We start from the raw sequence: 8,290 nt of genomic DNA on the forward strand, positions 1-8,290 counted from the left end.
GTTGTCGACAACTGTACTGACATAGATGACTGTCAGAAATTGCCGTTTTCTGTATGCATTCTCCAGTATGCAGAGCTACCCATGCTGGAACAGGATCAAAAAACCCACTGAGAATATAAATTCTGTCATTTAAAAGAGCATCGTATTTGTGGGCTGTTAACTATAGGCAGCTGTTGCAGTTATGTGTAGGTGTGTTTCTGTTAAAAGAACATGCACTTTCTAGTTGGAAGGGAACTCTAGAAGTCAAATCCCTACTGAGAAGTAAAAATTGTTTAATTGAACATAATCTGTATTTATGACACAAAGTAAGGCTGATCACAGATGTTTTATTCAGTGCAAGATTATTAACTACTGAAATATCAGACAAGAGGTCTGGTATCTGAGAATGTGTAATTTAAGAAAACCGGTTGAAGCCTGGTGTTTACATTACAGGATTAGATCACTGGCAGTTTGCACTAGAGGGAGCCAGTCTTTAGGCCAGTGCTTTAATAAAATACAGTTCCCAGGTGGGTATGATGGAGTAGAAACTGAGCATGTAGGTGCATAGTTGCAGAAACAGAAACATTTAGATGCACATTTCTTTCTGGTTCTCTACTGTTCTGTTAGAAGAGGCAGGAAAACAAAAGCTTGGGTAGCAAGGAAAACTCTGAAACCACATACTTCTGTGTTCTACCAAAAACAGGAGAAGAAAAGGTATTACTGAAGAATTTCCCAATTATGACTTAAGCAACTGAGGCCACTCAAAAATCCACTTCATATAAAAGTTCTTTGTGAGTTCTAGGGTGAAAGACTAATGGGTTTGCTTTTCTAAAACATGTCCATTCTTTTGCTTACATTGCTGCAAGCTAGTTCACCACAGCTCAGGATCGTAATTGGCATATTTGGTCCTTTGGCTGGTGGAGACTTATTGCAGAAGTGACAGTAACAGCTCTCAGGGAGAATGGAGCCAGATGATGTGCACAGCTGTCAGAGCCTGGTGGACCAGAAGCTGCTTTCACTCTGGAGGCATTACTTGGCCATCTTGCTACCAACAGGGAAGTAACCACGGGCAAGACTAAGACTCTGGTGATGAAGGACTATAGTGTTACAAATTCAGGACTTTTAGTAATGCAGAATCATTAGAAGATTGAAATATGTTTATGAAGTGAAGTGACTTTTGCACACATGGAGCTTTCTAGTTGCAGGCTGAGTGAATTATGTGGAAAACTAAGACTGATTCTGTAATCCCTCTTTGTCACACACAGACTGTGTATAATAGCACAGAAGAGTGAATTAAATGAACATGTAGGGTTTGTTTCACTTCTAAGCTCTTGCACCTGTGTTGCCTAGAATCTAACAGTCACCTGGGTTTGAGAAGCAGGGCTCAAGTTTTGGTTATGGTGGGAAAACCCTCCAAAGAAAAGTGACTTAATTGTATTGATGGTATAAGGTACAGAGTTTATGACAATAGGGAAGTACTGTCATGAACATCCTAGAAGAGAAGTGGGAAGAAGGGGAGAAGTGGCAGGATGAAGAAAAACCAGCACTGGTAAGAATGAGTGCTCCTGTAAGCCTAATGGGAAGGACTCCTTTTAGGGTGAGAGACACCTCAAACCTCTGTTTTTCATATCTTATTTCCCATGCTATGATCTGAGCCGTCTACATTTTGCCTTGTTCAAATCCCCCCTACGTTAAAAGGGGAAGAGCTTGTTTTCCTTTATGCACTAACCTTTCACACATTTGAATACTTGCTATCATGTTTTTACCTGCTCTATCTTCTATAGATTTTGTATTCCAGTGTTTTCAATTTTTCCCACTGTATGTTGTGTTCTACATATCTGCTTGTGCTTTTTCCTTTTCTGTTGTCTGTACTCAGTTTATACATGAGTATATTAAGTATGGTACCCACAGGTTAATTTTGGATATTCCAGCTAAGGCCTTACTATAGAAAATATTGCAGGCTTTACAACTTGACTTGTCATCCTTGTGGAGGCCTGCACTAATCTAATAACATTCAATTTTTAGTTCACGTGACATAAAGGCAAACGTATAGCCTTATAATGTGCCAAGACAGTGTATGTAAGTGGACTTGCCATCTGTGATATTATAACAGGGAACCTCAAACTGAATGAACCCTGCACATGTCCTTGGATGTACTACAATGAGATGGAACTCTTTTCTCCAGGAACAAGCAGTGCTTCCCTTTTTTCCATTCCTGTGTGTATGGTTCAATGTACAGCTGTGGCACATGTTCTTTTTGCTTTGCAAAAGATATTAAACATCCTTCATTTTGATGAGAAGCTGGCAGCTGGTTGAATTCGAAACCAAATAGGGAAAGTTAATAGTAATAAAAAGGGGTTGCTGTGTACATGTGCTTGTACTTGCTATGCTGGCATCTTGATCTGACTTTGCCTTTTAGCTATAGTGCAAGTTTCTCTGTGTGCTCTGTCAGTTCTAATATTGCCTACAACAATAGCTGAATTTATTATGTTACTTGTACCTCTCTTCTCATTTCTACCTGTGGTGACTTCTCTATGCTCTAGGTCATATGGCTGAATTCTTTAAAGTCTTTTATTCTTGTCTGTGGTTTTAAAGATATTTGAAAGTTTCTATCGTTCTTTGCTATTGAAAGCAAAAAAGATCTTGTCTGTCTGTAGAAAGCTATGGAAAGTTTACAGATCACTTGCACCTAGACAAGAGACTGATCTCATGTAAAAGTTTCAGTTTTGCTAATCAGGCTAGCCTGAAGGTGAGCCTAGTCATTGATTTGTTTCTATTGTCTGGAAGATCTTGACAGTAAGTTATTTGGGCCTTACATAAATAAATGATATGTGATCTGTATTTTAGAAGACCAAAAGTCAAGGAATGTTGTCTGGCTGCTGGATCATTTCTTTGGATTTCTACCTTCAAATAAATGCAGTGGAGGACAAGCCGTTGAGGAGTGAATATGTACTACTAATTCACAGCAACTCTGAGCCTCAGACAATAAGATGTTGAGTGCTGAGTCTTAGAATGACTGAAATTGCTGTAACTTCAAAATGTAGACATTGGAAACATTTGGGCAGTGGGTTCGACTTTGAACAGTAGATGTTTAACAGCCTGAAGAGGCTGTGGCTAGAACCAAAAATTTGCAGGGAAAACAGGGCTTAGGGTTATAGAAAGAGAGTTTGATAAGACTGGTGTTATTTATATACAAATCTACTGGGTGGTTCTTTCTGTTACTTCTCCAGCTTTCTGTTATTAACAGTGGAGATGTTCAGAGTGTGCACACAGTGACAGACTGGGCAATTTCTACATGAACCTCTAGTTTAAAGCTGCCTTTTGATTTAGTCTGACAAGGGGTCATGGAATGCAGTGATAATCTGAGAATGTTGCATAGTCTTTATAATGCTGGAAACAACAACCTTGACATACTTAAACATTCTTGGGTGATGGAAACAGTTTAATTAAATTTCTGTAGCTTATATGAACATAGACAAGAAAACTACTGCCCTAACCATTCTGTCCAAGAATTCAGGATTCCTCGAGTTTAACTTGCAGGGAATTTTCTTACTCTGAGTTTTACATGAGAGAAATCTGATTGGTCATGGTAAATGATTTCTTGTCTCTCTTTTTGTCTTCTTCTCACTGGGGACTGTTTATGTAGGGTTTTTTGACTCAGAGGATCACTAGTGTTAAGAAGTGGTTTCTTCTTGGCTTCAGACTCTACAGTAAGATTAATGGTCAGTTATCACCTGGCAGAACATCAGACAGTCTCCTACCTCCAGCTTCCTCTGATCCTGCTCCCCAGCCCTCTTCATTGAGAGTTAGAAATGACTGAACAGGTACATTTTAATGTAGGAGGGAGTTCTTTTCATTCACAGGGTGTAATGGCAGGAGAAATGCATAGGAAGCCTATTTCTCTGCAGTTTTATGTTCAAATGCTGGCTGTGTATCTTATGTCATTTTCTGTCTACTTATTTACTAGTATTCCATGGTAAAGACATTATCTGAAATAAGTAGCCATAATAGTGACCATTATGAAGGAAATCCTCATCATTTCTTCCATTGCCTGTACCAGTATCTGCTAGAGCAAAATAACGGAGAATTGAAAAGCTATTCTCTTGGGCTGCTGAGTACTAAATGTAGATATGATTTGACAGCAATTGCCTCTTTCTTTGTACCATCAGTTGTGATACTTTCTTGCTCATTTGTATAGGTTTGGATTGTACGAATATGCATTTAACAGAAAATTAGTCATCTGTTACTCTCAGAGCTTGTTTGTATTAGTAGTCAGCAACTACTCTGAGATGGATGGATTGCAGAGACATGAAACCTGGAATACTTCCTCCCCATAGGCATTGGCTGATAGATTAAAAACTTCCCTAGAATGTATGGCAAACAATCCATGGTAACAGCAAGTCTTTGGAACCTGTCAAATCAGAGTGTGTACCATAGTGCCCATCTGGGAACTTCAGAGAAGCCAGAGTGGATTGTGGACAAGTTGCTCTGAGTAAAAAACCCTGTTCTCTCATGAAACAAACCAAAACAAAATAAAACACAACAAAGCAAACAAAAACCAAAATGAAATAAAACAAAACAAAGCAAACGAAAACCAAAACAAAATAAAAACCAGAACAAAACAAAACAACAACAACAAAAAAAAACAGAAGGGAAAATGGCAAATGAGTGATGCAAGTCTAAGACAATTGGTAACAATCTGGGTAAGAGAAACAACAGATCACCTTTGAGAAAACAGGGTTTTCTCTACTTACAGGGGGACACAATGATCTTTGTCATAGTTGTTACACAAAAGTAAATTAGAAAATAGTAATGTAATAAGAATCCAATAGTAACACTCAAATTCCATTTCCATCAATTGAAAACCTGAGAATATTTCCTCAATTAAAACATTTGGCACAAATTTTATTGTGCGTAGCAGTGCTGTCCCTCACAGTCAAGAATAATTTCTCTTTGAGTAATGGCAAATAAAAGGTGAGGGTTGAGGAAATCATGTTAGCTGCACTAGGGAATGAAAGCATCTGACTGGAAATTTACTGTTAGTATGTTTTAGACCTTTCTCCTGCATGAGGTTTAATATACCAGTTGCTCCAGGTTTTTGGCAAGTCCCCATAAACTGAAGACAAATAAGGACAATGTGAGAGTTCAAGTTGCCTTTTGAGTATTTTTGATCTACTGTATTTACATTTAGCTCTTTCTCTTTTTTTAAATTTTTTTCTGCAAGACCTTTGATGAGTGGTTGTATGGTCTCATGGACTTTTTGTTTGATTTCTTTTCTGACCGCTTTATATCGCAAACTAACAAGATGCTTTTCCAGGTATTTGGTTAATTTTTCTTCCTAAAAATGCCTTCATAGGAGAGAAGATTGTTGGACAATTCCATTCAGAAAAATTCAATTTATTTCACTTCCAATCGCAAGGTTATTTAAAAATAAAACAAACAGTTAAAAACAAATGTATTGGATAAATGATGGAAATGAGTAAAGCACAGTAGACCGAAATGTGCGGTAGTGAGTACTGTATGGTGAAACAGTTCAGACCTTTAAGCAAGTAGAATAAATACTAAATACAGATTTTCAGATTGCAGTTATGAATCTAGAAGGATGAGTTGAGTTGTTTGTTTGTTATCCTCTCAGTATAGGACAACTAGTGCTGCAAGAAAAGCCCAATTGAAGTTGACAGATCAGAGGAGGTGATGGGAAATGGTTTAGAGGAGGTTCCTTTGGCCACAGATTCTACAGGAATATGTGCAGAACTGGGGAGTTAACTGCAAAAGATTTTGCCTCAAAAAATGTCTAATTTCATTTTTAAAACCCTTCCAGTGGAGGTGAAACTGTCTTGTATCTGCGTACTATTTAACCCCAGGAGGGTTTCATAATGGACATCAAAACAGATGAGTTGTGACAGACACTTCCTGAAGTCTGCGGTAGCCGTTCACACTTGGGGATCCAAGTCAGCATTGACCATCACCATTGCAGGGAGTTTTATGCATTTCTTTTCTGGTGTCTGGGTAGGATACATTTGGTGCCAGTGATAAAACTGGATCATTATGCAAACTTTGTACTTAAAAAACCCCCAACCTTCTCCTTTTAATTTATCAATTTAAGTGTAGACTACTTTCACATTAGACATGTTTGGTGTCTAACTGGGGAAAGATAATTTTTAAAAATTACACCTTGCAGCCCATAATTCACTGGGTAGGTTAGATAAACTGTGAATATATATTATATTTGCTTAGGTGTCTTCTTCAGATTGATCTTATGCTGGAACTTTTGAAATTAGAAGTAATTCCAGGAGTTCCTTCTCAATTCTCTGGCTATACTTGTTTCTTTCCTTGGGGTGCTTATTATATTTCTCCTCACCATTTCATATATATTGTATACACGTTTGTATTCCTCTGGTTTTTGATGATTTGGCATATAGAACAGATGCTGAGTTGGAAGGGACCTATCAGGATCACTGAGTCCAACTCCTGGCCCTGCACAGGACAACCCAACAATCCTGCCCTGTCCCTGAGAGCGTTGTCCGAACGCTCCTTGAGCTCTGGCAGCCTTGGGGCTGTGACCACTGCCCTGGGGAGCCTGTTCAGTGCCCGACCACCCTCTAGGGGAAGAACCTTTTCCTGATATCCAGCCTAAATCCACCCTCACAAAAATGGTGTAAGTGCAATCTATCTATCTATCTGTCTGGAAATACAAACAGCAAATATTGCTTCCAGAAGAGCACTATGTACTGCTGTAGGCCATGGACTTCTTGAGTTACCTTGAGTAGCTCAAGAATAGCATAAAGTTCAATATCTCAGCAATAATCAGTAAATTAATATTAGAAATTATGTTTATATCTGCTATAGTTTTATTCTTGAAGTGTCTTTGAAAGGTTTAAACTCTTCAGGGTCACTCTATCTGAAGAGATTTTGAGATATGATTTTTATTCTGATCCATCACTGTTTAAAGAGCACGTGTTGGTGACTGAGAAGTTGGTTCTTGAATCTTGCAGTTTGAGGCAGTAACCAGTTGCCTAAATATAGAGTTAAATCATAGGAGGCACTAATGCACTAATGTCCCAACTAGATGTCTGTCTTAACTAAACAAAAACATTTTTCAGGGATGTACACTGTTATTCTGCAGAAAGTAGCCATTCTTCCCTGCAGGTAAATGTCCTGTGCTTCAGCTGTATTGCCAACAGGTTTGGACAGAACTGAAATCTGGAGAGTTGCACTTTCATTGTGGTGCTAAGGATAAGATGGTAGAGGCCATAGGTTTAGTAAATCTCTGATGTAAGACCTGATGAAAGGCCTAACTATTGAAAGGTCTACCAATCTCTCGTGTTCAGATGTTATTTTACTGTATTGCTGTACATGCCAGGGTTCTGTGAGGATTTGATGTAGACAAACTCTTTGGGAAAACACAAGAAAATGGTAATGAACTACTTCTGATTTTCATCGTCTTGTCCGCTGATGTTTAGCTCATCTGAGAAAGGATGCCAGTGCCACAAAATGATGTCCTGCTCTGAATGCTCATGGCTGCCCAGGCTGCTTGGTCATTTTACAATCAATACTTTGATTATCGGTGTTCTGGACAGATATTTCCAGTGCATCTTTATTTAAGGTCGTTGTGTGATTTGGGTTTTTCATTGCAATCTGTCTTCCTCAGCATTCCAGTTATCTGCTGAAAATGTTTTCAGGTCCAAACTAAGGTTTTCCTGGAGATTTCCATGTTTTGCCACTTGGACAGGGGCACCCATCTTAGCAACAAGTCCTCGTACCTAATTTCCACTTTCCAGATTGTCTATTCTCTCATAAATTATTTCCCTGGGTGGGATTGTACTGCCTGACATGAGTGATACTTCTTTCAGGAAAACTAAGCATGAGGATCCTAATGTATTTGGGGATATATTTCCAAGATTTTCTTAACATGTTGTTAATTATTCTTACTATTTCTTCTACAAATAGGACTCAAAAAATTGAGACATGGTATTTGTTAAAATACTAGAATTGAAATTAAACTGGACTTCTGGGTTTGCATTTTGAATTGTTTTTCAACAAATCTGGTTGCATTTTTATTGTGTAATAACATTAGTAACACCAGTGGCACAGAGCTGGTGGATTCTCTATGCTCATGGTCGTGAAAGTTTGATTTCTACCACTTTTAATGTAATATCATTTTACTAAAATTATATATTACTAAATTTCCTGAAAATTATTGGAAATGGAAATTTTGGTTACCAAAGAGATTGCTGTCTTATATGGAAAGAAATATGGAAAGAATTTTTCCTGAGCATTTGCAAATCCATTTATGCTTTTCCTTCATAGA

This window comes from Pseudopipra pipra, chromosome 24 (genome assembly GCF_036250125.1).
Source record: "Pseudopipra pipra isolate bDixPip1 chromosome 24, bDixPip1.hap1, whole genome shotgun sequence".
Classification (NCBI taxonomy): Eukaryota; Metazoa; Chordata; class Aves; order Passeriformes; family Pipridae; genus Pseudopipra; species Pseudopipra pipra.